The sequence below is a fragment of the Schistocerca gregaria genome, chromosome 11, assembly GCF_023897955.1.
Source record: "Schistocerca gregaria isolate iqSchGreg1 chromosome 11, iqSchGreg1.2, whole genome shotgun sequence".
In the NCBI taxonomy this organism is placed as follows: domain Eukaryota; kingdom Metazoa; phylum Arthropoda; class Insecta; order Orthoptera; family Acrididae; genus Schistocerca; species Schistocerca gregaria.
Genome location: NC_064930.1, coordinates 155,914,525 through 155,941,599, shown reverse-complemented (window position 1 = coordinate 155,941,599; position 27,075 = coordinate 155,914,525).

Genomic DNA, 27,075 nt, shown 5'->3' with positions numbered 1-27,075 from the left:
TCAAATATGCACCAAAAGCCGATTAAATGGGGAATCTGCTTTCTGGCCACACAACCAGATGACCCTGTGTAATCAACAATCATTTACCCACATTTCACGATTCAAATATATTATTCCACTGTGAAATTGATGAATATATGTGATGAGGGTAACAATCAAAACTAGGACTCAGCAAAAGAAAGAAGTCTTTCCTAATAACTCCAATTGTCAGAATGCTCGGAGTAGTGCTTCCATCCAACAAAATTACACTCGAAAGTAGAACATAGTAGGCATTAAACGGAATCTCTCTGTTGAGACGGAAGAAACATGTACCACAATTTGTGCAGCACATTTATTATTTTCAGCGACCATTGCAAGAATATTTTTAAAAATATAAAGCAAATGAAGGAGATACCTCAACAAGAAGATTTATCAAATTCCGAACAATCGTTATTCAGTGAAGTGCATGTGGTGCCCAATCTGCACCAAAAGACCATTGAATAGAGAATCTGCTTTCTGGCCATACAACCAGATGACCCTGCTGTAAACAACAAACATTTACACACATTTCATGAATCAAATACATTACTCCACTGTGAAATTGACGAATATAACTGATAAAGGTATCAATCAAAGGAAGCACCTAGCAAAAGAAAACAGTATTTCTAATAACTCCAATCGTCAGAATGCTCGGAGTGGTGATTTCCATCCAACATAATCACACCCGATGTTTGAATAAACATAGCAGTCATGAAACGGAATCTCCCTGTTGAGAGAGAAGAAACATGTACCACAATTTTTGCAGCACATTGATTATTATTAGCGACCATTGCAATAAGATTTTTAAAAATTTAAAGCAATTGAAGGAGATACAAAAACAAGAATGATTATCAAAATCCTAACATTTGTTATTCAGTAAAATGTAAGTGGTGTCCAATCTGCACCAAAAACCCATTGAAAGGAGAATCTGCTTTCTGGTCATACAACCAGATGACCCTGCTCTAAACAAAAAACATTTACACACATTTAACGATTCAAATACATTACTCCACTACGAAACAGATGAATATAAGTTATAAGGGTAACAATCAAAAGAAACACCTAGGAAAAAAAAGAGGTCTTTCCTAATAACTCCAATACTCAGGATGCTCGGAGTAGTGCTTCCCATCCAACAAAATCACACTCAAAAGTAGAACAAACATAGCAGGCATTAAACGGAATCTCCCTGTTGAGAGGGAAGAAACATGTTTCACAATTTGTGCAGCACATTGACCATTTTAGTGACCATTGAAATAAAATTTTTAAAAATAAAAAGCAAATGAAGGAGATACCTAAACAAGAAGATTTATCAAATTCCGAACATTCGATATTCAGTAAAGTGCATGTGGTGTCCAATCTGCATCAAAAGACCATTGAATAGAGATTCTGCTTTCTGGCCATACAACCAAATGACCCTGCTGTAAACAACAAACATTTACCCACATTTCACGAATCAAATACATTACTCCACTGTGAAATTGACGAATATAATTGATAAAGGTATCAATCAAAGGAAGCACCTAGCAAAAGAAAGCAGTATTTCTAATAAGTCCAATTGTCAGAACGCTCGGAGTGGTGACTTCCATCCAACATAATCACACTCGATGTTTGAATAAACATAGCAGTCATGAAACGGAATCTCCCTGTTGAGAGAGAGAAGAAACATGTACCACAATTTGTGCAGCACATTGATTATTATTAGTGACCATTGCAATAAGATTTTTAAATATTTAAAGCAATTGTAGGATCTACGAAAACAAGAATAATTATCAAATTCCTAACATTTGTTATTTAGTAAAATGCAAGTGGTGTCCAATCTGCACCAAAAACCCATTGAATGGAGAATCTGCTTTCTGGTCATACAACCAGATGTCCCTGCTCTAAACAAAAAAAACATTTACACATATTTAACAATTCAAATACATTACTCCACTGCGAAACAGATGAATATAAGTTATAAGGGTAACAATCAAAAGAACCACCTAGGAAAAGAAAGAGGTCCTTCCTAATAACTCCAATACTCAGGATGCTTGGAGTGGTAGTTCCCATCCAACAAAATCACACTCCATGTTTGGACAAACATAGCAGTCATGAAACAGAATCTCCCTGTTGAGAGGCAAGAAACATGTACCACAATTTGTGCATGTGGTGTCAAATATGCACCAAAAGCCGATTAAATGGGGAATCTGCTTTCTGGCCACACAACCAGATGACCCTGTGTAATCAACAATCATTTACCCACATTTCACGATTCAAATATATTATTCCACTGTGAAATTGATGAATATATGTGATGAGGGTAACAATCAAAACTAGGACTCAGCAAAAGAAAGAAGTCTTTCCTAATAACTCCAATTGTCAGAATGCTCGGAGTAGTGCTTCCATCCAACAAAATTACACTCGAAAGTAGAACATAGTAGGCATTAAACGGAATCTCTCTGTTGAGACGGAAGAAACATGTACCACAATTTGTGCAGCACATTTATTATTTTCAGTGACCATTGCAAGAATATTTTTAAAAATATAAAGCAAATGAAGGAGATACCTCAACAAGAAGATTTATCAAATTCCGAACAATCGTTATTCAGTAAAGTGCATGTGGTGCCCAATCTGCACCAAAAGACCATTGAATAGAGAATCTGCTTTCTGGCCATACAACCAGATGACCCTGCTGTAAACAACAAACATTTACACACATTTCATGAATCAAATACATTACTCCACTGTGAAATTGACCAATATAACTGATAAAGGTATCAATCAAAGGAAGCACCTAGCAAAAGAAAACAGTATTTCTAATAACTCCACTCGTCAGAACGCTCGGAGTGGTGATTTCCATCCAACATAATCACACTCGATGTTTGAATAAACATAGCAAACATGAAACGGAATCTCCCTGTTGAGAGAGAAGAAACATGTACCACAATTTGTCCATGTGGTGTCCAATCTGCACCAAAAACCCATTGAATGGGGAATCTGCTTTCTGGCCATACAACCAGATGACCCTGCTGTAAACAAAAAACATTTACCCACATTTCATGAATCAAATACATTATATCCACTGTGAAATTGACGAATATAACTGATAAAGGAATCAATCAAAGGAAGCACCTAGCAAAAGAAAACAGTATTTCAAATAACTCCAATCGTCAGAACGCTTGGAGTGGTGATTTCCATCCAACATAATCACACTCGATGTTTGAATAAACACAGCAGTCATGAAACGGAATCTCCCTGTTGAGAGAGAAGAAACATGTACCACAATTTGTGCAGCACATTGATTAATATTAGTGACCATTGCAATAAGATTTTTAAAAATTTAAAGCAATTGAAGGAGATACGAAAACAAGAATAATTATCAAATTCCTAACATTTGTTATTCAGTAAAATGTAAGTGGTGTCCAATTTGCACCAAAAACCCATTGAATGGAGAATCTGCTTTCTGGTCATACAACCAGATGACCCTGCTCTAAACAAAAAACATTTACACACATTTAACGATTCAAATACATTACTCCACTGTGAAACAGACGAATATAAGTTATAAGGGTTACAATCAAAAGAAACACCTAGGAAAAAAAAGAGGTCTTTCCTAATAACTCCAATACTCAGGATGCTCGGAGTAGTGCTTCCCATCCAACAAAATCACACTCAAAAGTAGAACAAACATAGCAGGCATTAAACAGAATCTCAATGTTGAGAGGGAAGAAACATGTTTCACAATTTGTGCAGCAATTTGACCATTTTAGTGACCATTGAAATAAAATTTTTAAAAATAAAAAGCAAATGAAGGAGATACCTCAACAAGAAGATTTATCAAATTCCGAACAATCGTTATTCAGTAAAGTGCATGTGGTGTCCAATCTGCACCAAAAGACCATTGAATAGAGAATCTGCTTTCTGGCCATACAACCAGATGACCCTGCTGTAAACAACAAACATTTACACACATTTCATGAATCAAATACATTACTCCACTGTGAAATTGACCAATATAAGTGATAAAGGTATCAATCAAAGGAAGCACCTAGCAAAAGAAAACAGTATTTCTAATAAATCCAATCGTCAGAACGCTCGGAGTGGTGATTTCCATCCAACATAATCACACTCGATGTTTGAATAAACATAGCAGTCACGAAACGGAATCTCCCTGTTGAGAGAGAAGAAACATGTACCACAATTTGTGCAGCACATTGATTATTATTAGTGACCATTGCAATAAGATTTTTAAAAATTTAAAGCAATTGAAGGAGATACGAAAACAAGAATAATTATCAAATTCCTAACATTTGTTATTTAGTAAAATGTAAGTGGTGTCCAATTTGCACCAAAAACCCATTGAATGGAGAATCTGCTTTCTGGTCATACAACCAGATGACCTTGCTCTAAACAAAAAACATTTACACATATTTAACGATTCAAATACATTACTCCACTCCGAAACAGATGAATATAAGTTATAAGGGTAACAATCAAAAGAACCACCTAGGAAAAGAAAGAGGTCTTTCCTAATAACTCAGATACTCAGGATGCTTGGAGTGGTAGTTCCCATCCAACAAAATGACACTCCATGTTTGAACAAACATAGCAGTCATGAAACAGAATGTCCCTGTTGAGATGCAAGAAACATGTATCACAATTTGTGCATGTGGTGTCAAATATGCACCAAAAGACGATTGAATGGGGAATCTGCTTTCTGGCCATACAGCCAGATGAGCCTGCTGTAATCAACAAACATTTACTCGCATTTCACAATTCAAATATATTACTCCACTGTGAAACTGATGAATATATGTGATGAGGGTAACAATCAAAACAAGGACTCACCAAAAGAAAGAAGTCTTTCCTAATAACTCCAATTGTCAGAATGCTCGGAGTAGTGCTTCCCATCCAACAAAATCACACTCAAAAGTAGAACAAACATAGCAGGCACTAAACGGATCTCCCTGTTGAGACAGAAGAAACGTGAAATAAATAGCAAATGAAGGAGATACCTAAACAAGAAGATTTATCAAATTCCGAACATTCGATATTCAGTAAAGTGCATGTGGTGCCCAATCTGCATCAAAAGACCATTGAATAGAGAATCTGCTTTCTGGCCATACAACCAAATGACCCTGCTGTAAACAACAAACATTTACCCACATTTCACGAATCAAATACATTACTCCACTGTGAAATTGACGAATATAACTGATAAAGGTATCAATCAAAGGAAGCACCTAGCAAAAGAAAGCAGTATTTCTAATAAGTCCAATTGTCAGAACGCTCGGAGTGGTGACTTCCATCCAACATAATCACACTCGATGTTAGAATAAACATAGCAGTCATGAAACGGAATCTCCCTGTTGAGAGAGAAGAAACATGTACCACAATTTGTCCATGTGGTGTCCAATCTGCACCAAAAAACCATTGAATGGGGAATCTGCTTTCTGGCCATACAACCAGATGACCCTGCTGTAAACAAAAAACACTTACCCACATTTCATGAATCAAATACATTAGTCCACTGTGAAATTGACGAATATAAGTGATAAAGGTATCAATCAAAGGAAGCACCTAGCAAAAGAAAACAGTATTTCAAATAACTCCAATCGTCAGAACGCTTGGAGTGGTGATTTCCATCCAACATAATCACACTCGATGTTTGAATAAACATAGCAGTCATGAAACGGAATCTCCCTGTTGAGAGAGAAGAAACATGTACCAAAATTTGTGCAGCACATTGATTAATATTAGTGACCATTGCAATAAGATTTTTAAAAATTTAAAGCAATTGAAGGAGATACGAAAACAAGAATAATTATCAAATTCCTAACATTTGTTATCCAGTAAAATGTAAGTGGTGTCCAATTTGCACCAAATCCCATTGAATGGAGAATCTGCTTTCTGGTCATACAACCAGATGACCCTGCTCTAAACAAAAAACATTTACACACATTTAACGATTCAAATACATTACTCCACTGTGAAACAGACGAATATAAGTTATAAGGGTTACAATCAAAAGAACCACCAAGAAAAAGAAAGAGGTCTTTCCTAATAACTCCAATACTCAGGATGCTTGTAGTGGTAGTTCCCATCCAAGAAAATCACACTCAAAAGTAGAATAAACATAGCAGGCATTAAACAGAATTTCAATGTTGAGAGGGAAGTAACATGTTTCACAATTTGTGCAGCACATTGACCATTTTCAGTGACCATTGTAGTAAAATTTTTAAAAATAAAAAGCAAATGAATAAGATACCTCAACAAGAAGATTTATCAAATTCCGAACAATCGTTATTCAGTAAAGTGCATGTGGTGTCCAATCTGCACCAAAAGACCATTGAATAGAGAATCTGCTTTCTGGCCATACAACCAGATGACCCTGCTGTAAACAACAAACATTTACACACATTTCATGAATCAAATACATTACTCCACTGTGAAATTGACGAATATATGTGATAAAGGTATCAATCAAAGGAAGCACGTAGCAAAAAGAAAACAGTATTTCTAATAACTCCAATCGTCAGAACGCTCGGAGTGGTGATTTCCATCCAACATAATCACACTCAATGTTTGAATAAACATAGCAGTCACGAAACGTAATCTCCCTGTTGAGAGAGAAGACACATGTACCACAATTTGTGCAGCACATTGATTATTATTAGTGACCATTGCAATAAGATTTTTAAAAATTTAAAGCAATTGAAGGAGATACGAAAACAAGAATAATTATCAAATTCCTAACATTTGTTATTCAGTAAAATGTAAGTGGTGTCCAATTTGCACCAAAAACCCATTGAATGGAGAATCTGCTTTCTGGTCATACAACCAGATGACCCTGCTCTAAACAAAAAACATTTACACACATTTAACGATTCAAATACATTACTCCACTGTGAAACAGACGAATATAAGTTATAAGGGTTACAATCAAAAGAACCACCAAGAAAAAGAAAGAGGTCTTTCCTAATAACTCCAATACTCAGGATGCTTGTAGTGGTAGTTCCCATCCAAGAAAATCACACTCAAAAGTAGAACAAACTTAGCAGGCATTAAACAGAATCTCAATGTTGAGAGGGAAGAAACATGTTTCACAATTTGTGCAGCACATTGACCATTTTCAGTGACCATTGTAGTAAAATTTTTAAAAATAAAAAGCAAATGAATAAGATACCTCAACAAGAAGATTTATCAAATTCCGAACAATCGTTATTCAGTAAAGTGCATGTGGTGTCCAATCTGCACCAAAAGACCATTGGATAGAGAATTTGCTTTCTAGCCATACAACCAGATGACCCTGCTGTAAACAACAAACATTTACCCACAATTCACGAATCAAATACATTACTCCACTGTGAAATTGACGAATATAAGTGATAAAGGTATCAATCAAAGGAAGCACCTAGCAAAAGAAAACAGTATTTCTAATAACTCCAATCGTCAGAACGATCGGAGTGGTGATTTTCATCCAACATAATCACACTCGATGTTTGAATAAACATAGCAGGCATTAAACGGAATCTCCGTGTTGAGAGGGAAGAAACATGTACCACAATTTGTGCAGCACATTGATTGTTATTTGTGACAATTGCAATAAGATTTTTAAAAATGTGAAGCAATTGAAGGAGATACGAAAATAAGAATAATTATCGAATTCCTAAAATTTGTTATTCAGTAAAATGTAAGTGGTGTCCAATTTGCACCAAAAACCCATTGAATGGAGAATCTGCTTTCTGGTCATACAACCAGATGACCCTGCTCTAAACAAAAAACATTTACACATATTTAACGATTCAAATACATTACTCCACTGTGAAATTGACCAATATAAATGATAAAGGTATCAATCAAAGGAAACACCTAGCAAAAGAAAACAGTATTTCTGATAACTCCAATCGTCAGAACGCTCGGAGTGGTGATTTCCATCCAACATAATCACACTCGATGTTTGGATAAACATAGCAGTCATGAAACGGAATCTCCCTGTAGAGAGAAAAGAAACATGTACCACAATTTGTGCAGCACATTGCTTATTTTAGTGACCATTGCAATAAGATTTTTAAAAATTTAAAACAATTGAAGGAAATACGAAAACAAGAATATTTATAAAATTCCTAACATTTCTTATTCAGTAAAATGCAAGTGGTGCCCAATATGCACTAAAAAACCTTTGAATTAAGAATCTGTTTCTGGGTATACAACCAGATGACCCTGCTCTAAACAAAAAACATTTACACACATTTAACGATTCAAATACATTACTCCACTGCGAAACCGATGAATATAAGTTATAAGGGTAACAATCAAAAGAAGCACCTAGGAAACGAAAGAGGTCTGTCCTAATAACTCCAATACTCAGGATGCTTGTAGTGGTAGTTCCCATCCAAAAAATCACACTCCATGTTTGAACAAACATAGCAGTCATGAAACAGAATCTCCCTGTTGAGAGGCAAGAAACATGTACCACAATTTGTTGCATGTGGTGTCAAATATGCACCAAAAGACGATTGAATGGGGAATCAGCTTTCTGGCCATATAAATAGATGACCCTGCTGTAATCAACAAACATTTACCCACATTTCACGATTCAAATATATTATTTCACTGTGAAATTGATGAATATATGTGATGAGGGTAACAATTAAAACAGGGACTCATCAAAAGAAAGAAGTCTTTCCTAATAACTCCAATTGTCAGAATGCTCGGAGTAGTGCTTCCCATCCAACAAAATCACACTCAAAAGTAGAACAAACTTAGCAGGCATTAAAAGGAATCTCATTGTTAAGAGGGAAGAAACATGTTTCACAATTTCTGCAGCACATTTATTATTTTTAGTGACCATTGCAATAAGATTTAAAAAAAAAAAATGAAGGAGATACCTACACAAGAAGATTTATCAAATTCCGAACATTCGTTATTCAGTAAAGTGCATGTGGTGTCCAATCTGCACCAAAAGACCATTGAATAGAGAATCTGCTTTCTAGCCATACAACCAGATGACCCTGCTGTAAACAACAAACATTTACCCACAATTCACGAATCAAATACATTACTCCACTGTGAAATTGACGAATATAAGTGATAAAGGTATCAATCAAAGGAAGCACCTAGCAAAAGAAAACAGTATTTCTAATAACTCCAATCGTCAGAACGCTCGGAGTGGTGATTTTCATCCAACATAATCACACTCGATGTTTGAATAAACATAGCAGGCATTAAACGGAATCTCCGTGTTGAGAGGGAAGAAACATGTACCACAATTTGTGCAGCACATTGATTGTTATTTGTGACAATTGCAATAAGATTTTTAAAAATGTGAAGCAATTGAAGGAGATATGAAAATAAGAATAATTATCGAATTCCTAAAATTTGTTATTCAGTAAAATGTAAGTGGTGTCCAATCTGCACCAAAAGCCCATTGAATGGAGAATCTGCTTTCTGGTCATACAATCAGATAACCCTGCTCTAAACAAAAAACATTTACACACATTTAACGATTCAAATACATTACTCCACTGCGAAACAGATGAATATAAGTTATAAGGGTAACAATCAAAAGATCCACCTAGGAAAAGAAAGAGGTGTTTCCTAATAACTCCAATACTCAGGACACTTGGAGAGGTAGTTGCCATCCAACAAAATCACACTCAAAAGTAGAACAAACATAGCAGGCATTAAACAGAATCTCCCTGTTGGGAGGGAAGCAACATGTTCCTCTATTTGTGCAGCATATTGATTATTTTTAGTGACCATTGCAATAAAATTTTTAAAAATAAAAAGCAAATGAAGGAGATACCTAAACAAGAAGATTTATCAAATTCCGAACATTCGATATTCAGTAAAGTGCATGTGGTGTCCAATCTGCATCAAAAGACCATTGAATAGAGATTCTGCTTTCTGGCCATACAACCAAATGACCCTGCTGTAAACAACAAACATTTACCCACATTTCACGAATCAAATACATTACTCCACTGTGAAATTGACGAATATAATTGATAAAGGTATCAATCAAAGGAAGCACCTAGCAAAAGAAAGCAGTATTTCTAATAAGTCCAATTGTCAGAACGCTCGGAGTGGTGACTTCCATCCAACATAATCACACTCGATGTTTGAATAAACATAGCAGTCATGAAACGGAATCTCCCTGTTGAGAGAGAGAAGAAACATGTACCACAATTTGTGCAGCACATTGATTATTATTAGTGACCATTGCAATAAGATTTTTAAATATTTAAAGCAATTGTAGGAGATACGAAAACAAGAATAATTATCAAATTCCTAACATTTGTTATTTAGTAAAATGCAAGTGGTGTCCAATCTGCACCAAAAACCCATTAAATGGAGAATCTGCTTTCTGGTCATACAACCAGATGTCCCTGCTCTAAACAAAAAAACATTTACACATATTTAACAATTCAAACACATTACTCCACTGCGAAACAGATGAATATAAGTTATAAGGGTAACAATCAAAAGAACCACCTAGGAAAAGAAAGAGGTCCTTCCTAATAACTCCAATACTCAGGATGCTTGGAGTGGTAGTTCCCATCCAACAAAATCACACTCCATGTTTGGACAAACATAGCAGTCATGAAACAGAATCTCCCTGTTGAGAGGCAAGAAACATGTACCACAATTTGTGCATGTGGTGTCAAATATGCACCAAAAGCCGATTAAATGGGGAATCTGCTTTCTGGCCACACAACCAGATGACCCTGTGTAATCAACAATCATTTACCCACATTTCACGATTCAAATATATTATTCCACTGTGAAATTGATGAATATATGTGATGAGGGTAACAATCAAAACTAGGACTCAGCAAAAGAAAGAAGTCTTTCCTAATAACTCCAATTGTCAGAATGCTCGGAGTAGTGCTTCCATCCAACAAAATTACACTCGAAAGTAGAACATAGTAGGCATTAAACGGAATCTCTCTGTTGAGACGGAAGAAACATGTACCACAATTTGTGCAGCACATTTATTATTTTCAGCGACCATTGCAAGAATATTTTTAAAAATATAAAGCAAATGAAGGAGATACCTCAACAAGAAGATTTATCAAATTCCGAACAATCGTTATTCAGTAAAGTGCATGTGGTGCCCAATCTGCACCAAAAGACCATTGAATAGAGAATCTGCTTTCTGGCCATACAACCAGATGACCCTGCTGTAAACAACAAACATTTACACACATTTCATGAATCAAATACATTACTCCACTGTGAAATTGACGAATATAACTGATAAAGGTATCAATCAAAGGAAGCACCTAGCAAAAGAAAACAGTATTTCTAATAACTCCAATCGTCAGAATGCTCGGAGTGGTGATTTCCATCCAACATAATCACACCCGATGTTTGAATAAACATAGCAGTCATGAAACGGAATCTCCCTGTTGAGAGAGAAGAAACATGTACCACAATTTTTGCAGCACATTGATTATTATTAGCGACCATTGCAATAAGATTTTTAAAAATTTAAAGCAATTGAAGGAGATACAAAAACAAGAATGATTATCAAAATCCTAACATTTGTTATTCAGTAAAATGTAAGTGGTGTCCAATCTGCACCAAAAACCCATTGAAAGGAGAATCTGCTTTCTGGTCATACAACCAGATGACCCTGCTCTAAACAAAAAACATTTACACACATTTAACGATTCAAATACATTACTCCACTACGAAACAGATGAATATAAGTTATAAGGGTAACAATCAAAAGAAACACCTAGGAAAAAAAAGAGGTCTTTCCTAATAACTCCAATACTCAGGATGCTCGGAGTAGTGCTTCCCATCCAACAAAATCACACTCAAAAGTAGAACAAACATAGCAGGCATTAAACGGAATCTCCCTGTTGAGAGGGAAGAAACATGTTTCACAATTTGTGCAGCACATTGACCATTTTAGTGACCATTGAAATAAAATTTTTAAAAATAAAAAGCAAATGAAGGAGATACCTAAACAAGAAGATTTATCAAATTCCGAACATTCGATATTCAGTAAAGTGCATGTGGTGTCCAATCTGCATCAAAAGACCATTGAATAGAGATTCTGCTTTCTGGCCATACAACCAAATGACCCTGCTGTAAACAACAAACATTTACCCACATTTCACGAATCAAATACATTACTCCACTGTGAAATTGACGAATATAATTGATAAAGGTATCAATCAAAGGAAGCACCTAGCAAAAGAAAGCAGTATTTCTAATAAGTCCAATTGTCAGAACGCTCGGAGTGGTGACTTCCATCCAACATAATCACACTCGATGTTTGAATAAACATAGCAGTCATGAAACGGAATCTCCCTGTTGAGAGAGAGAAGAAACATGTACCACAATTTGTGCAGCACATTGATTATTATTAGTGACCATTGCAATAAGATTTTTAAATATTTAAAGCAATTGTAGGATATACGAAAACAAGAATAATTATCAAATTCCTAACATTTGTTATTTAGTAAAATGCAAGTGGTGTCCAATCTGCACCAAAAACCCATTGAATGGAGAATCTGCTTTCTGGTCATACAACCAGATGTCCCTGCTCTAAACAAAAAAAACCTTTACACATATTTAACAATTCAAATACATTACTCCACTGCGAAACAGATGAATATAAGTTATAAGGGTAACAATCAAAAGAACCACCTAGGAAAAGAAAGAGGTCCTTCCTAATAACTCCAATACTCAGGATGCTTGGAGTGGTAGTTCCCATCCAACAAAATCACACTCCATGTTTGGACAAACATAGCAGTCATGAAACAGAATCTCCCTGTTGAGAGGCAAGAAACATGTACCACAATTTGTGCATGTGGTGTCAAATATGCACCAAAAGCCGATTAAATGGGGAATCTGCTTTCTGGCCACACAACCAGATGACCCTGTGTAATCAACAATCATTTACCCACATTTCACGATTCAAATATATTATTCCACTGTGAAATTGATGAATATATGTGATGAGGGTAACAATCAAAACTAGGACTCAGCAAAAGAAAGAAGTCTTTCCTAATAACTCCAATTGTCAGAATGCTCGGAGTAGTGCTTCCATCCAACAAAATTACACTCGAAAGTAGAACATAGTAGGCATTAAACGGAATCTCTCTGTTGAGACGGAAGAAACATGTACCACAATTTGTGCAGCACATTTATTATTTTCAGTGACCATTGCAAGAATATTTTTAAAAATATAAAGCAAATGAAGGAGATACCTCAACAAGAAGATTTATCAAATTCCGAACAATCGTTATTCAGTAAAGTGCATGTGGTGCCCAATCTGCACCAAAAGACCATTGAATAGAGAATCTGCTTTCTGGCCATACAACCAGATGACCCTGCTGTAAACAACAAACATTTACACACATTTCATGAATCAAATACATTACTCCACTGTGAAATTGACCAATATAACTGATAAAGGTATCAATCAAAGGAAGCACCTAGCAAAAGAAAACAGTATTTCTAATAACTCCACTCGTCAGAACGCTCGGAGTGGTGATTTCCATCCAACATAATCACACTCGATGTTTGAATAAACATAGCAAACATGAAACGGAATCTCCCTGTTGAGAGAGAAGAAACATGTACCACAATTTGTCCATGTGGTGTCCAATCTGCACCAAAAACCCATTGAATGGGGAATCTGCTTTCTGGCCATACAACCAGATGACCCTGCTGTAAACAAAAAACATTTACCCACATTTCATGAATCAAATACATTATATCCACTGTGAAATTGACGAATATAACTGATAAAGGAATCAATCAAAGGAAGCACCTAGCAAAAGAAAACAGTATTTCAAATAACTCCAATCGTCAGAACGCTTGGAGTGGTGATTTCCATCCAACATAATCACACTCGATGTTTGAATAAACATAGCAGTCATGAAACGGAATCTCCCTGTTGAGAGAGAAGAAACATGTACCACAATTTGTGCAGCACATTGATTAATATTAGTGACCATTGCAATAAGATTTTTAAAAATTTAAAGCAATTGAAGGAGATACAAAAACAAGAATAATTATCAAATTCCTAACATTTGTTATTCAGTAAAATGTAAGTGGTGTCCAATTTGCACCAAAAACCCATTGAATGGAGAATCTGCTTTCTGGTCATACAACCAGATGACCCTGCTCTAAACAAAAAACATTTACACACATTTAACGATTCAAATACATTACTCCACTGTGAAACAGACGAATATAAGTTATAAGGGTTACAATCAAAAGAAACACCTAGGAAAAGAAAGAGGTCTTTCCTAATAACTCCAATACTCAGGATGCTCGGAGTAGTGCTTCCCATCCAACAAAATCACACTCAAAAGTAGAACAAACATAGCAGGCATTAAACAGAATCTCAATGTTGAGAGGGAAGAAACATGTTTCACAATTTGTGCAGCAATTTGACCATTTTAGTGACCATTGAAATAAAATTTTTAAAAATAAAAAGCAAATGAAGGAGATACCTCAACAAGAAGATTTATCAAATTCCGAACAATCGTTATTCAGTAAAGTGCATGTGGTGTCCAATCTGCACCAAAAGACCATTGAATAGAGAATCTGCTTTCTGGCCATACAACCAGATGACCCTGCTGTAAACAACAAACATTTACACACATTTCATGAATCAAATACATTACTCCACTGTGAAATTGACGAATATATGTGATAAAGGTATCAATCAAAGGAAGCACGTAGCAAAAAGAAAACAGTATTTCTAATAACTCCAATCGTCAGAATGCTCGGAGTGGTGATTTCCATCCAACATAATCACACTCAATGTTTGAATAAACATAGCAGTCACGAAACGTAATCTCCCTGTTGAGAGAGAAGACACATGTACCACAATTTGTGCAGCACATTGATTATTATTAGTGACCATTGCAATAAGATTTTTAAAAATTTAAAGCAATTGAAGGAGATACGAAAACAAGAATAATTATCAAATTCCTAACATTTGTTATTCAGTAAAATGTAAGTGGTGTCCAATTTGCACCAAAAACCCATTGAATGGAGAATCTGCTTTCTGGTCATACAACCAGATGACCCTGCTCTAAACAAAAAACATTTACACACATTTAACGATTCAAATACATTACTCCACTGTGAAACAGACGAATATAAGTTATAAGGGTTACAATCAAAAGAACCACCAAGAAAAAGAAAGAGGTCTTTCCTAACAACTCCAATACTCAGGATGCTTGTAGTGGTAGTTCCCATCCAAGAAAATCACACTCAAAAGTAGAACAAACTTAGCAGGCATTAAACAGAATCTCAATGTTGAGAGGGAAGAAACATGTTTCACAATTTGTGCAGCACATTGACCATTTTCAGTGACCATTGTAGTAAAATTTTTAAAAATAAAAAGCAAATGAATAAGATACCTCAACAAGAAGATTTATCAAATTCCGAACAATCGTTATTCAGTAAAGTGCATGTGGTGTCCAATCTGCACCAAAAGACCATTGGATAGAGAATTTGCTTTCTAGCCATACAACCAGATGACCCTGCTGTAAACAACAAACATTTACCCACAATTCACGAATCAAATACATTACTCCACTGTGAAATTGACGAATATAAGTGATAAAGGTATCAATCAAAGGAAGCACCTAGCAAAAGAAAACAGTATTTCTAATAACTCCAATCGTCAGAACGATCGGAGTGGTGATTTTCATCCAACATAATCACACTCGATGTTTGAATAAACATAGCAGGCATTAAACGGAATCTCCGTGTTGAGAGGGAAGAAACATGTACCACAATTTGTGCAGCACATTGATTGTTATTTGTGACAATTGCAATAAGATTTTTAAAAATGTGAAGCAATTGAAGGAGATACGAAAATAAGAATAATTATCGAATTCCTAAAATTTGTTATTCAGTAAAATGTAAGTGGTGTCCAATTTGCACCAAAAACCCATTGAATGGAGAATCTGCTTTCTGGTCATACAACCAGATGACCCTGCTCTAAACAAAAAACATTTACACATATTTAACGATTCAAATACATTACTCCACTGTGAAATTGACCAATATAAATGATAAAGGTATCAATCAAAGGAAACACCTAGCAAAAGAAAAGAGTATTTCTGATAACTCCAATCGTCAGAACGCTCGGAGTGGTGATTTCCATCCAACATAATCACACTCGATGTTTGGATAAACATAGCAGTCATGAAACGGAATCTCCCTGTAGAGAGAAAAGAAACATGTACCACAATTTGTGCAGCACATTGCTTATTTTAGTGACCATTGCAATAAGATTTTTAAAAATTTAAAACAATTGAAGGAAATACGAAAACAAGAATATTTATAAAATTCCTAACATTTCTTATTCAGTAAAATGCAAGTGGTGCCCAATATGCACTAAAAAACCTTTGAATTAAGAATCTGTTTCTGGGTATACAACCAGATGACCCTGCTCTAAACAAAAAACATTTACACACATTTAACGATTCAAATACATTACTCCACTGCGAAACCGATGAATATAAGTTATAAGGGTAACAATCAAAAGAAGCACCTAGGAAACGAAAGAGGTCTGTCCTAATAACTCCAATACTCAGGATGCTTGTAGTGGTAGTTCCCATCCAAAAAATCACACTCCATGTTTGAACAAACATAGCAGTCATGAAACAGAATCTCCCTGTTAAGAGGCAAGAAACATGTACCACAATTTGTTGCATGTGGTGTCAAATATGCACCAAAAGACGATTGAATGGGGAATCAGCTTTCTGGCCATATAAATAGATGACCCTGCTGTAATCAACAAACATTTACCCACATTTCACGATTCAAATATATTATTTCACTGTGAAATTGATGAATATATGTGATGAGGGTAACAATTAAAACAAGGACTCATCAAAAGAAAGAAGTCTTTCCTAATAACTCCAATTGTCAGAATGCTCGGAGTAGTGCTTCCCATCCAACAAAATCACACTCAAAAGTAGAACAAACTTAGCAGGCATTAAAAGGAATCTCATTGTTAAGAGGGAAGAAACATGTTCCACAATTTCTGCAGCACATTTATTATTTTTAGTGACCATTGCAATAAGATTTAAAAAAAAAAAAAAAAATGAAGGAGATACCTAAACAAGAAGATTTATCAAATTCCGAACATTCGTTATTCAGTAAAGTGCATGTGGTGTCCAATCTGCACCAAAAGACCATTGAATAGAGAATCTGCTTTCTAGCCATACAACCAGATGACCCTGCTGTAAACAACAAACATTTACCCACAATTCACGAATCAAATACATTACTCCACTGTGAAATTGACGAATATAAGTGATAAAGGTATCAATCAAAGGAAGCACCTAGCAAAAGAAAACAGTATTTCTAATAACTCCAATCGTCAGAACGATCGGAGTGGTGATTTTCATCCAACATAATCACACTCGATGTTTGAATAAACATAGCAGGCATTAAACGGAATCTCCGTGTTGAGAGGGAAGAAACATGTACCACAATTTGTGCAGCACATTGATTGTTATTTGTGACAATTGCAATAAGATTTTTAAAAATGTGAAGCAATTGAAGGAGATATGAAAATAAGAATAATTATCGAATTCCTAAAATTTGTTATTCAGTAAAATGTAAGTGGTGTCCAATCTGCACCAAAAGCCCATTGAATGGAGAATCTGCTTTCTGGTCATACAATCAGATAACCCTGCTCTAAACAAAAAACATTTACACACATTTAACGATTCAAATACATTACTCCACTGCGAAACAGATGAATATAAGTTATAAGGGTAACAATCAAAAGAACCACCTAGGAAAAGAAAGAGGTGTTTCCTAATAACTCCAATACTCAGGACGCTTGGAGAGGTAGTTGCCATCCAACAAAATCACACTCAAAAGTAGAACAAACATAGCAGGCATTAAACAGAATCTCCCTGTTGGGAGGGAAGCAACATGTTCCTCTATTTGTGCAGCATATTGATTATTTTTAGTGACCATTGCAATAAAATTTTTAAAAATAAAAAGCAAATGAAGGAGATACCTAAACAAGAAGGTTTATCAAATTCCTTACAGCCATTATTCAGTAAGGTGCATGTGGTGTCCAATCTGCAACAAAAACCCATTGAGTGGAAAATCTGCTTTCTGGCCATACAACCAGATGATGCTGCTGTAAACAACAAACACATAACCACATTTCAAGATTCAAATATATTAACCCACTGTGAAATTTATGATTATATGTCAAAAGGGTAACAATCAAAACAAGCACCTAGCAAAACAATGAAATATTTCCTAATAACTCCAATACTCAGGATGCTCGGAGTGGTGGTTCAAATCCAAGAAAATCACACTCGATGTTTGAACAAACATAGCAGTCCTGAAACAGAATGTCCCTGTTGAGAGGGAAGAAACATGTACCACAATGTGTGCAGCACATTGATAATTTTTAGTGACCATTGCAACAATATTTTTAAAAATATAAAGCAAATGAAGGAGATACTTAAAAATGAAGATATATCAAAATCCGAACATTCGTTATTCAGTAAAGTGCATGTGGTGTCCAATCTGCACCAATAGACCATTGAATAGAGAATCTGATTTCTGGCCATACAACCAGATGACCCTGCTGTAAACAACAAACATTTACGAACATATCACGAAAGAAATACATTACTCCACTGTGAAATTGATGAATATAAGTGATAAAGGTATCAATGGAAGCACCTAGCAAAAGAAAAGAGTCCTTCTAATAACTCCAATCGTCAGAACGCTCGGAGTGGTGATTCACATCCAACAAAATCACACTCGATGTTTGAACAAACATAGCAATCATGAAACGGAATCTCCCTGATGAGAAGTACGAAACATGTACGACAATTTGTGCAGCACATTGTCTATTTTTAGTGACCATTGAAATAAGATTTTTAAAAATATAAAGCAAATGAAGGAGATACCAAAACAAGAAGATTTATCAAATTCCGAACATTCGGTGTTCAGTAAGGTGCATGTGGTGTAAAATATCACCAAAAACCCATTGATTGGGGAATCTGCTTTCTGGCCATACAACCAGATGACCCTGCTGTAAACAACAAACACATAAACCCACTTCACGATACAAATACATTAATCCAGTGTGGAATTGGTGAATGTAAGTGATAAATGTAGCAATCAAAAGAAGCACCTAGCAAAAGAAAAAAAGTCTTTCTAATAACTCCAATCATCAGAACGCTAGGAGTGGTGATTTCCATCCAAATAAATCACACTCGATGTTTGAACAAACATAGCAGTCATGAAACGGAATATCCGTGATGAGAGGTACGAAACATGTACTGCAATTAGTGCAGCACAATGTTTATTTTTAGTGACCATTGAAATAAGATTTTTTAAAATATAAAGCAAATGAAGGAGATACCAAAACAAGAAGATTTATCAAATTCCGAACATTCGGTGTTCAGTAAGGTGCACGTGGTGTAAAATATCACCAAAAACCCATTGAATGGAGAATCTGCTTTCTGGCCTTACAAGCAGATGACCCAGCTGTAAACAACAAACATTTACCCACATTTCACGATTCAAATAAATTACTCCACTGTGAAATTGATGAATATAAGTGATAAAGGTATTTATCAAAGGAAGCACCTAGCAAAAAAGAAAATTATTTCTAATAACTCCAATCGTCAGAACGCTCGGAGTAGTGGTTCCCATCCAACAACATCACACTCGATGTTTGAACAAACATAGCAGTCATGAAACAGAGACTCCCTGTTGATAGGGCTGAAACATGTACTACAATTTGTGTAGCACATTGATTATTTTTAGTGACCATTGCAATAAGGTTTTTAAAAATATAAAGGAAATGAAGGAGGTACCTAAACAAGAAGATTTATCAAATTCTGAACATTCGATATTCAGTAAAGTGCATGTGGTGTCCAATCTGCACCAAAAGATTATTGAACAGAGAATCTGCTTTCTGGCCATACAACCAGATGACCCTGCTGTAAACAACAAACATTTAGCCACATTTCACGATTCAAATAAATTACTCCACTGTGAAATTTATGAATATAAGTAATACAAGTGTCAATCAAAGGAAGTACCCAGCAAAACAATGAAGTCTTTCCTAATAACTCGAATGGTCAGAATGCTCGGAGTGGTGGTTCCCATCCAACAAAATCACACTCGATGGTAGAACAAATGTAGTCATGAAATGAAAACTCCCTATTGAGAGGGATGAAACATGTACCACAATTTGTGCAGCATATTAATTACTTTTTAGTTCCCATTGCAATAAGATTTTTAAAAATATAAAGCAAATGAAGGAGATACCTAAACAAGAAGATTTATCAAATTCTGAACAATAGATATTCAGTAAAGTGCATGTGGTGTAAAATCTGAACCAAATAACCATTGAATGGAGAATCTGCTTTCTAGCCATACAACCAGATGATCCAGCTGTAAACAACAAACATTTACCCACATTTCACGATTCAAATAAATTACTCCACTGTGAAATTGATGAATATATGTGATAAAGGTATTAATCAAAGGAAGCACCTAGCAAAAGAGAAAAGTATTTCTAATAACTCCAATCGTCAGAACGCTCGGAGAGGTGATTCACATCCAACAAAATCACACTCAATGTTTGAACAAACACAGCAGTCATGAAACGGAATCTCCCTGTTGAGAGGGAATAATCATGTACTACAATTTGTGCAGCACATTGTCTATTTTTAGTGACCATTGAAATAAGATTTTTAAAAATATAAAGCAAATGAAGGAGATACCAAAACGACAAGATTTATCAAATACTCAACGTCCGGTGTACAGTAAGGTGCATGTGTTGTCCAATCTGCACCATGACCCAGCTGTAAACAAAAAACACATAACCACATTTCAAGATTCAAATATATTATTCCACTGTGAAATTGATGAATATATGTGATAAGGGGAAGAATCAAAATAAGCACCTTGCAAAACAATGAGGTCTTACTAAAAACTCTCATACTCAGGATGCTCGGAGTGATACTTCCCATCGAACAAAATCACACTCGATGGAAGAACAAGCATAGCAGTCATGAAACGAATCTCCTTGCTGAGAGGGAATAAACATGTCCCACAATTTGTGCAGCACATTGATTACTTTTTGGGACCATTGGAATAACATTTTTACAAATATAAAGCAAATGAAGGAGATACCTAAACAAGAAGATTTATCAAATTCCTTACAGCCATTATTCAGTAAGGTGCATGTGGTGTCCAATCTGCAACAAAAACCCATTGAGTGGAAAATCTGCTTTCTGGCCATACAACCAGATGATGCTGCTGTAAACAACAAACACATAACCACATTTCAAGATTCAAATATATTAACCCACTGTGAAATTTATGATTATATGTCAAAAGGGTAACAATCAAAACAAGCACCTAGCAAAACAATGAAATATTTCCTAATAACTCCAATACTCAGGATGCTCGGAGTGGTGGTTCAAATCCAAGAAAATCACACTCGATGTTTGAACAAACATAGCAGTCCTGAAACAGAATGTCAGTGTTGAGAGGGAAGAAACATGTACCACAATGTGTGCAGCACATTGATAATTTTTAGTGACCATTGCAACAAGATTTTTAAAAATATAAAGCAAATGAAGGAGATACTTAAAAACGAAGATATATCAAAATCCGAACATTCGTAATTCAGTAAACTGCATGTGGTGTCCAATCTGCACCAATAGACCATTGAATAGAGAATCTGCTTTCTGGCCATACGACCAGATTACCCTGCTGTAAACAACAAACATTTACTAACATCTCACGAAAGAAATACATTACTCCACTGTGAAATTGATGAATATAAGTGATAAAGGTATCAATGGAAGCACCTAGCAAAAGAAAAGAGTCCTTCTAATAACTCCAATCGTCAGAACGCTCGGAGTGGTGATTCCCATCCAACAAAATCACACTCGATGTTTGAACAAACATAGCAGTCATGAAACGGAATCTCCCTGATGAGAAGTACGAAACATGTACGACAATTTGTGCAGCACATTGTCTATTTTTAGTGACCATTGAAATAAGATTTTTAAAAATATAAAGCAAATGAAGGAGATACCAAAACAAGAAGATATATCAAATTCCGAACATTCGGTGTTCAGTAAGGTGCATGTGGTGTAAAATATCACCAAAAACCCATTGAATGGGGAATCTGCTTTCTGGCCATACAACCAGATGACCCTGCTGTAAACAACAAACATTTAGCCACATTTCACGATTCAAATAAATTACTCCACTGTGAAATTTATGAATATAAGTAATAAATGTGTCAATCAAAGGAAGTACCCAGCAAAACAATGAAGTCTTTCCTAATAACTCGAATGGTCAGAATGCTCGGAGTGGTGGTTCCCATCCAACAAAATCACACTCGATGGTAGAACAAATGTAGTCATGAAATGAAAACTCCCTATTGAGAGGGATGAAACATGTACCACAATTTGTGCAGCACATTAATTACTTTTTAGTTCCCATTGCAATAATATTTTTAAAAATATAAAGCAAATGAAGGAGATACCTAAACAAGAAGATTTATCAAATTCTGAACAATAGATATTCAGTAAAGTGCATGTGGTGTAAAATCTGAACCAAATAACCATTGAATGGAGAATCTGCTTTCTAGCCATACAACCAGATGATCCAGCTGTAAACAACAAACATTTACCCACATTTCACGATTCAAATAAATTACTCCACTGTGAAATTGATGAATATAAGTGCTAAAGGTATTAATCAAAGGAAGCACCTAGCAAAAGAGAAAAGTATTTCTAATAACTCCAATCGTCAGAACGCTCAGAGAGGTGATTCACATCCAACAAAATCACACTCAATGTTTGAACAAACACAGCAGTCATGAAACGGAATCTCCCTGTTGAGAGGGAATAATCATGTACTACAATTTGTGCAGCACATTGTCTATTTTTAGTGACCATTGAAATAAGATTTTTAAAAATATAAAGCAAATGAAGGAGATACCAAAACGACAAGATTTATCAAATACTCAACGTCCGGTGTACAGTAAGGTGCATGTGTTGTCCAATCTGCACCATGACCCAGCTGTAAACAAAAAACACATAACCACATTTCAAGATTCAAATATATTATTCCACTGTGAAATTGATGAATATATGTGACAAGGGGAAGAATCAAAATAAGCACCTTGCAAAACAATGAGGTCTTACTAAAAACTCTCATACTCAGGATGCTCGGAGTGATACTTCCCATCGAACAAAATCACACTCGATGGAAGAACAAGCATAGCAGTCATGAAACGAATCTCCTTGCTGAGAGGGAATAAACATGTCCCACAATTTGTGCAGCACATTGATTACTTTTTGGGACCATTGGAATAACATTTTTACAAATATAAAGCAAATGAAGGATATACCTAAACAAGAAGATTTATCAAATTCCTTACAGCCATTATTCAGTAAGGTGCATGTGGTGTCCAATCTGCAACAAAAACCCATTGAGTGGAAAATCTGCTTTCTGGCCATACAACCAGATGATGCTGCTGTAAACAACAAACACATAACCACATTTCAAGATTCAAATATATTAACCCACTGTGAAATTTATGATTATATGTCAAAAGGGTAACAATCAAAACAAGCACCTAGCAAAACAATGAAATATTTCCTAATAACTCCAATACTCAGGATGCTCGGAGTGGTGGTTCAAATCCAAGAAAATCACACTCGATGTTTGAACAAACATAGCAGTCCTGAAACAGAATGTCCCTGTTGAGAGGGAAGAAACATGTACCACAATGTGTGCAGCACATTGATAATTTTTAGTGACCATTGCAACAAGATTTTTAAAAATATAAAGCAAATGAAGGAGATACTTAAAAACGAAGATATATCAAAATCCGAACATTCGTAATTCAGTAAACTGCATGTGGTGTCCAATCTGCACCAATAGACCATTGAATAGAGAATCTGCTTTCTGGCCATACAACCAGATTACCCTGCTGTAAACAACAAACATTTACGAACATCTCACGAAAGAAATACATTATTCCACTGTGAAATTGATGAATATAAGTGATAAAGGTATCAATGGAAGCACCTAGCAAAAGAAAAGAGTCCTTCTAATAACTCCAATCGTCAGAACGCTCGGAGTGGTGATTCCCATCCAACAAAATCACACTCGATGTTTGAACAAACATAGCAGTCATGAAACGGAATCTCCCTGATGAGAAGTACGAAACATGTACGACAATTTGTGCAGCACATTGTCTATTTTTAGTGACCATTGAAATAAGATTTTTAAAAATATAAAGCAAATGAAGGAGATACCAGAACAAGAAGATTTATCAAATTCCGAACATTCGGTGTTCAGTAAGGTGCATGTGGTGTAAAATATCACGAAAAACCCATTGAATGGGGAACCTGCTTTCTGGCCATACAACCAGATGACCCTGCTGTAAACAACAAACACATAAACCCACTTCACGATACAAATACATTAATCCATTGTGGAACTGGTGAATATAAGTGATAAATGTAGCAATCAAAAGAAGCACCTAGCAAAAGAAAAAAAGTCTTTCTAATAACTCCAATCATCAGAACGCTAGGAGTGGTGATTTCCATCCAAATAAATCACACTCGATGTTTGAACAAACATAGCAGTCATGAAACGGAATATCCGTGATGAGAGGTACGAAACATGTACTGCAATTAGTGCAGCACAATGTTTATTTTTAGTGACCATTGAAATAAGATTTTTTAAAATATAAAGCAAATGAAGGAGATACCAAAACAAGAAGATTTATCAAATTCCGAACATTCGGTGTTCAGTAAGGTGCATGTGGTGTAAAATATCACCAAAAACCCATTGAATGGAGAATCTGCTTTCTGGCCTTACAAGCAGATGACCCAGCTGTAAACAACAAACATTTACCCACATTTCACGATTCAAATAAATTACTCCACTGTGAAATTGATGAATATATGTGATAAAGGTGTTTATCAAAGGAAGCACCTAGCAAAAGAGAAAATTATTTCTAATAACTCCAATCGTCAGAACGCTCGGAGAGGTGATTCACATCCAACAAAATCACACTCGATGTTTGAACAAACACTGCAGTCATGAAACAGAGACTCCCTGTTGATAGGGCTGAAACATGTACTACAATTTTTGTAGCACATTGATTATTTTTAGTGACCATTGCAATAAGGTTTTTAAAAATATAAAGGAAATGAAGGAGGTACCTAAACAAGAAGATTTATCAAATTCTGAACATTCGATATTCAGTAAAGTGCATGTGGTGTCCAAACTGCACCAAAAGATTATTGAACAGAGAATCTGCTTTCTGGCCATACAACCAGATGACCCTGCTGTAAACAACAAACATTTAGCCACATTTCACGATTCAAATAAATTACTCCACTGTGAAATTTATGAATATAAGTAATAAAAGTGTCAATCAAAGGAAGTACCCAGCAAAACAATGAAGTCTTTCCTAATAACTCGAATGGTCAGAATGCTCGGAGTGGTGGTTCCCATCCAACAAAATCACACTCGATGGTAGAACAAATGTAGTCATGAAATGAAAACTCCCTATTGAGAGGGATGAAACATGTACCACAATTTGTGCAGCACATTAATTACTTTTTAGTTCCCATTGCAATAATATTTTTAAAAATATAAAGCAAATGAAGGAGATACCTAAACAAGAAGATTTATCAAATTCTGAACAATAGATATTCAGTAAAGTGCATGTGGTGTAAAATCTGAACCAAATAACCATTGAATGGAGAATCTGCTTTCTAGCCATACAACCAGATGATCCAGCTGTAAACAACAAACATTTACCCACATTTCACGATTCAAATAAATTACTCCACTGTGAAATTGATGAATATAAGTGATAAAGGTATTAATCAAAGGAAGCACCTAGCAAAAGAGAAAAGTATTTCTAATAACTCCAATCGTCAGAACGCTCGGAGAGGTGATTCACATCCAACAAAATCACACTCAATGTTTGAACAAACACAGCAGTCATGAAACGGAATCTCCCTGTTGAGAGGGAATAATCATGTACTACAATTTGTGCAGCACATTGTCTATTTTTAGTGACCATTGAAATAAGATTTTTAAAAATATAAAGCAAATGAAGGAGATACCAAAACGACAAGATTTATCAAATACTCAACGTCCGGTGTACAGTAAGGTGCATGTGTTGTCCAATCTGCACCATGACCCAGCTGTAAACAAAAAACAAATAACCACATTTCAAGATTCAAATATATTATTCCACTGTGAAATTGATGAATATATGTGATAAGGGGAAGAATCAAAATAAGCACCTTGCAAAACAATGAGGTCTTACTAAAAACTCTAATACTCAGGATGCTCGGAGTGATACTTCCCATCGAACAAAATCACACTCGATGGAAGAACAAGCATAGCAGTCATGAAACGAATCTCCTTGCTGAGAGGGAATAAACATGTCCCACAATTTGTGCAGCACAATGATTACTTTTTGGGACCATTGGTATAACATTTTTACAAATATAAAGCAAATGAAGGAGATACTTAAACAAGAAGATTTATCAAATTCCTTACAGCCATTATTCAGTAAGGTGCATGTGGTGTCCAATCTGCAACAAAAACCCATTGAGTGGAAAATCTGCTTTCTGGCCATACAACCAGATGATGCTGCTGTAAACAACAAACACATAACCACATTTCAAGATTCAAATATATTAACCCACTGTGAAATTTATGATTATATGTCAAAAGGGTAACAATCAAAACAAGCACCTAGCAAAACAATGAAATATTTCCTAATAACTCCAATACTCAGGATGCTCGGAGTGGTGGTTCAAATCCAAGAAAATCACACTCGATGTTTGAACAAACATAGCAGTCCTGAAACAGAATGTCCCTGTTGAGAGGGAAGAAACATGTACCACAATGTGTGCAGCACATTGATAATTTTTAGTGACCATTGCAACAATATTTTTAAAAATATAAAGCAAATGAAGGAGATACTTAAAAATGAAGATATATCAAAATCCGAACATTCGTTATTCA